The sequence below is a fragment of the Tupaia chinensis genome, unplaced genomic scaffold, assembly GCF_000334495.1.
Source record: "Tupaia chinensis unplaced genomic scaffold, TupChi_1.0 Scaffold000270_2, whole genome shotgun sequence".
NCBI classification, from domain to species: Eukaryota; Metazoa; Chordata; class Mammalia; order Scandentia; family Tupaiidae; genus Tupaia; species Tupaia belangeri.
In genome coordinates, this window is record NW_006159751.1 from 3,475,763 (window position 1) to 3,480,884 (window position 5,122).

General features: G+C 46.1%; 1 pseudogene; it reads right to left on the minus strand.

The window, feature by feature from the left end:
- Positions 1 to 615: 615 nt before the first annotated feature.
- On the minus strand, positions 616 to 1,914 carry LOC102485728 (60S ribosomal protein L3 pseudogene; annotated as a pseudogene).
- Between the last annotated feature and the right edge of the window lie 3,208 nt (positions 1,915 to 5,122).

Sequence of the window (5,122 nt, forward strand, 5' to 3'; positions counted from 1 at the left end):
GGTACAGCAGTAAGAAAGAAAACAAACTTGCCACCTTGTTTAACAATTTATAAGAAGCAAATCAATGCTGTGCATGTGTGGCAGACAGCGTGAAAGTCAGTCCCCTCTCTTCCCATTTACTGAGACACTCCTCCCGAAGTTCTGTTCAGATACTGTGCAGTCATATGGTTTATGAGAGGCTGGCCCCCGTCTGAGCACCAGAGATGAAGCTGGGTAAGTAATGGTGATATTTCATTACCCTTGGCAAAGATTGGTTTAGTAAAGGACATTTGGACAATTGTGGCCAATGAGCTGGAAGGGAAGTCTTGTTGAGGGCCTTCAGGGAAAGGCTTCCTTGATCTATGAAATGGAAATGAGTAAAGGAGACAGCCTCTGTCCTCCTCTCAGTCTTTGAACTGTGTATGGATGTGATACTTGGAGCTACTGTGGCCATCGGCTTTCATACTGAAATCTTTCTTTCTTTCATTCTTTTTTTTTAATAGAGATTTTTGGTATTGGGTATGTGCACTTACTGGAGAAACAGAGAGAGAGAGAGAAAGAAAGAGACATAAAGCAAGAGATCACCCCCTCCCCCACCCCCCGGCCACAGTGGCAATGGCCATGCTGCAATCTTTATTTTTTTTTTCACTAGGAAGCAGCCTTTATTGAGATGCCACCGGCTGCCGGGTTTGCTCCTCATATTAAGCTCCTTCCTCCTTTGCAATTCGGTCCTTCTTAAGTGGTCCCATGAATGCTTTCTTCTCCTCCATAGTCTGGAAGCGGCCATGGCCAAACTTGGAGGTGGTGTCAATGAACTTGAGGTCGATCTTCTCCAGGGCCCGCCGTTTGGTCTGCACCAGCAAGAACTTGCGAAGAGTGAGCACTCGCTTCTTTGTTCCCACCACACAGCCTTTCAACATAACAAAGTCATTGGTCACTTCACCATAATGGACAAAGCCACCCAGGGCGTTAATGCTCTTGTCAGACAGGTCATAATCGGTGGAGGCGTTGTTCTTGATCAGCTTGCCATCCTTGATGAGGTAGCCCTGGCCGATCTTGTAGATCTTATTGATCTCAGTCCGGTGATGGTAGCCTTTCTGCCCAGCACGTGCCACAGAGAAGGCCACACGGGCAGGATGCCATGCCCCAATACAGGCAACCTTGCGCCGGCCTCTGTGAGTCTTATGGGGCAGCATCTTTGTATGCTAGAGACTGGTGACCCCTTTGTAGCCTTTGCCCTTGGTCACCCCAATGACATCGATCATCTCAACCTGCCCAAACACTTGGTTCACAGAGACCTGCTGCTCCAGCTGCTCCCGGGCCCAGTCCAGCTTCTCGGCCACAGTGCCCCCATTCACCTGGATCTCCATCAGGTGGGCTTTCTTCTGGCACAGGGGAAGTAGGCGCATCTGGGTGTGGGTGATGACATGGATGACCTGGCAGTACTTCTTCATGCTGCTGAAGTCCTTCTCCAGCTGCTTCTTGCCATCGTCATTCTTCCGCCCCTGGCCTTCAGCCCCTAGGCCTGGCCACCTCCTCACTTACCAGTTCTTATAAAAGCGCCTCTTGCACTCATCACTGATATGCTCAGCCAAGATGGTCTTGAAGGTCCGGAGGCCTCGAGGGGTTTCCACATAGCCCACAATGCCCACCACCACCATAGGTGGCGTTTCCACAATGGTCACAGCCTCCACTACTTCCTTCTTGTTCACCTTGGACCCTGGCCTATTCACTTCTTGCACAATGTGGGTCATGCCAGCCTTGTATCCCAGAAAGGCTGTGAGGTGCACGGGCTTGGAAGGGTCATCCTTGGGGAAGCTCTTCACCTTCCCGCGGTGCCTGCTGCTGCGCTTCTGAGGCAAGAAGCCCAGGGACCCATGTCTGGGGACAGAGAACTTCCTGTGAGACATCTCGCCGCCAAAACTCGCCGGTAGAGCACCATGCTGCAATCTTTTCTCCTCCATCTTCCCCTTGAGATTTTGGGCATGCATGTACACTTGCCTGGCATGAGTTTTAAGCTGCTGGCTTTCAGATTCGAGCCATGGTCAACTATTTGGAGTCTAGTGATGTAACCATTATGCCATTTGCTGGTCCCCTCATATTGAAACATTTCTATCTCTTGCTCTACAGATTATATATGTAGAGATAGCCCAAAAACTCTGGGAGATTATCAAATTCAATGGTCTCACTTATTTTTGTTAAGCCATGTTCCATATTGTTTGGCTTATTAATATTCTCCAATGAAAATCACAACTATTAAGCCAACCAACAAGTTTGGGAATTAGTGATAAACATGGACACAATCTGATTATTTAATTCAGTGTCATTTTAAAGACAAAAGCTTAGTATATGACCCCTTCAACTATGAAGTCTTTTCCAGAATAGTATCCTACCAGAAATGAATTCACTGGAGTGGGCAGTTTATTTCTACAATATTTTGAAAACCTAAGCTGAATTAATTTAATACTTACAGAATTGTAAAGGTAGTTGGCAATACTTTTAGTCTTGTCACAAATATTATAATTTAGCACAAACTAAAATAATAATTTACAGGGTGTTTACTATATGACACACTCTGGTTAGTACTTGACACAACTAGCTTACACATTTCTCACAACAATTCAGTTAGTTAAGTACTGTTATCATATCCATTCCGTAGATGAGGAAATTGAGGTTAGGTGACGTAAATAGCTTGCTGAAGATCACAGAGCTAGTACGTAGAAAAGCTGGGATTTGTAGTCTGACATCAAAGCTCAGGTTCCTGATCACTGCAGTTTCTGCCCAAGAATCAATATAATTTATTTTTGGTCAAGGCATGTGGCAGACATTAGGATGTCTACTTAACAACTATTTCCCTTTTCTCCTCTCAGACAGGACCCCTATTTTATTTGGGGGTAAATCATTATCAATTTAAAGAACTGTGGCAATTCATTTCCTTTTGTGAAGGACTGGTCTGAGGAGGGCATGTGACTGTTTTCTGGCCAATAAAAAAATTCTACTGTGGGGAAGCAGTCTGGGAAAAATTTTTCTCCTTTAAAAAAGTGGGAGCATGGGAACCAGCAGTTAGCGTAATGGCTATGTCGCTGGACTCCCACGTAGTCGACTGCAGTTCGCGTCCTGGACCTGGTGGCTTAAAATTCATGCCAGGCACGTGTGCGTGCGTGCCCACGATCCCGAGAGGAGAATGGAGGAGAAGGGATTGTGGCGTGATCATCCCCCCGGGGGGTGATTTCTCGCTTTCTGTCTCTATATCTCTCTCTGTATGTCTGGTGAGCGCACGCGCCCTATAGTAAAAATCTCTCAAAAAAAAAAAAAAAAAGTGGGAGCAGTACTCCCTTTCCCTCTCTTCCTGCTTTCTACAATGATCTCTGAGGATGTGATGCCTGGAACTATGGCAGCCACATTGCAATTAAGAGGCAACAAGACAGGAGATAAGAAAACAACATGCAAAAGAGGCAGAGAGCAAACACAAAAAGAGCTTGTGTCCTGGATGACATGATTGTGCTCAATTAACCCTAAAACGCCTAACGCTGAATTTCCCGTCAAGATGTAATAAATGGCCTTATGCTTTAAGCTAGTGTTTGTCAGCTGTTTTGTTCCATATGGCCAAAGGCATTCTAATGAATATAGCCTAGGCAGGGAAAGATGTTTCCCCAAAGTTCCAGTGAAAAACAGGTGATGTGGAGGTTATCAAGATTTTATCCAGCAGTCCATTAGTATAGGTAGTTTAGAAAAACAAAACAACATAAAACAAAACTCCAGTTTCGGCTCACATTTGGGTGAATTTCAGAAATCTATGTGATCTCTGTGCTGGATATTTATCCCCTTTCCCTCCAGATGCACTGCTTGCCCTTCTCCTTGAGCCTGACTAATATGGATTGCATCAAAAGCTCCCTTGCCCTCTGGCTTCTGGTTGGATCTGGACATTGTGATGCATCAGCAGGAGACTGGAGGAGGATGGTGAGTGAGATATAAATTGCCCAGCTTATTCCTTGGGTGATTGCTTAGGATGACTGCTTTCACCCACTGAAGGTCACAGACTTCTCTTAGGCAGCCCTCCATGTGTCTGAGTTGGGTAACCGTTCTACAACTCATGACCCCAGGGTTCCACACTTCCCTTGTGGTTTTCCACACCCTGCCCACATCTTTGTAAAGTGTCATTTGTATCCAGACAGGACCCTTGACTGCTATGATGGTGTGAACGAAATCACTGCAGCTGTTGAAACTTGGTCCAATCTATCTGAGGTCTGGTAAGATTCTGGAGAGCTATTCATAGTTTTACTAAGCTTTCTCCAACCCTGAAAGGGAGAATCTGACTGTACTGCTGCAACAGTGAAACAAAGTATCTTGGCTCAGACAAAACACTTTTCACTAGAGTGTAAGGAATTCAGAAGGCTACCTGCAAGATATGGCATTTGGGGAAAGGATGGACAGGATTTTTAAAAAGGGGATTGAGAACATTCCAAAGACAGGAAATGGTATGAGTTAAGCCATGAAGGAGTTCCTTCCTGAAAAATTCGTGCTGGAAGAGACTTAGGAATTCCTTACTCAGGTTACTTCCTTCAGATGAGAAAACTTGAAGCAGAGGTTTGGCCAAAGACTCCAACCCAGGTCTGCTAGGTATCACTGCTGGTTTCTAATCTAACGTCTACATCCACCTCACAGACTTCACCTCCCGCGGTCTGCTTACGGGTCAGTCTTTGCCTTAGATTGTAATCTTCTTTGTGAGCAGGGCCTCTACTTTCTTCATCCTTGGACGCCAGTACCTGCCCAATTTCTAACATAAATTCATCATCATTGGATACCAAATGTTAAGAAGCATCCATCCTCTGCCGGGCACTGTGCAGATAGTGTATCTCATGTAATCGTCACAAGAGCTTGGAGGTAGGTGTAATTATCTCCACTTTTCAGCGGAGGCTCAGCCAGATCACCTAATATGCCTGAGGTCACACAGCAGGTAACTGCGAGACTGTATTTACCCCTTTCGTCAACCGGAACCTTGCCCCGATCAACGTTCAATAACATTTGTGTAGTGAATGAACAAGACACAGCGACTGAAAGTAAGTGAGCGGCTGTAACCGGCCACACTGGAGCCCCGCCACTCGGTGGCTCCGGACTCGGCGGCTCCGGGGGCGGCGGCGCG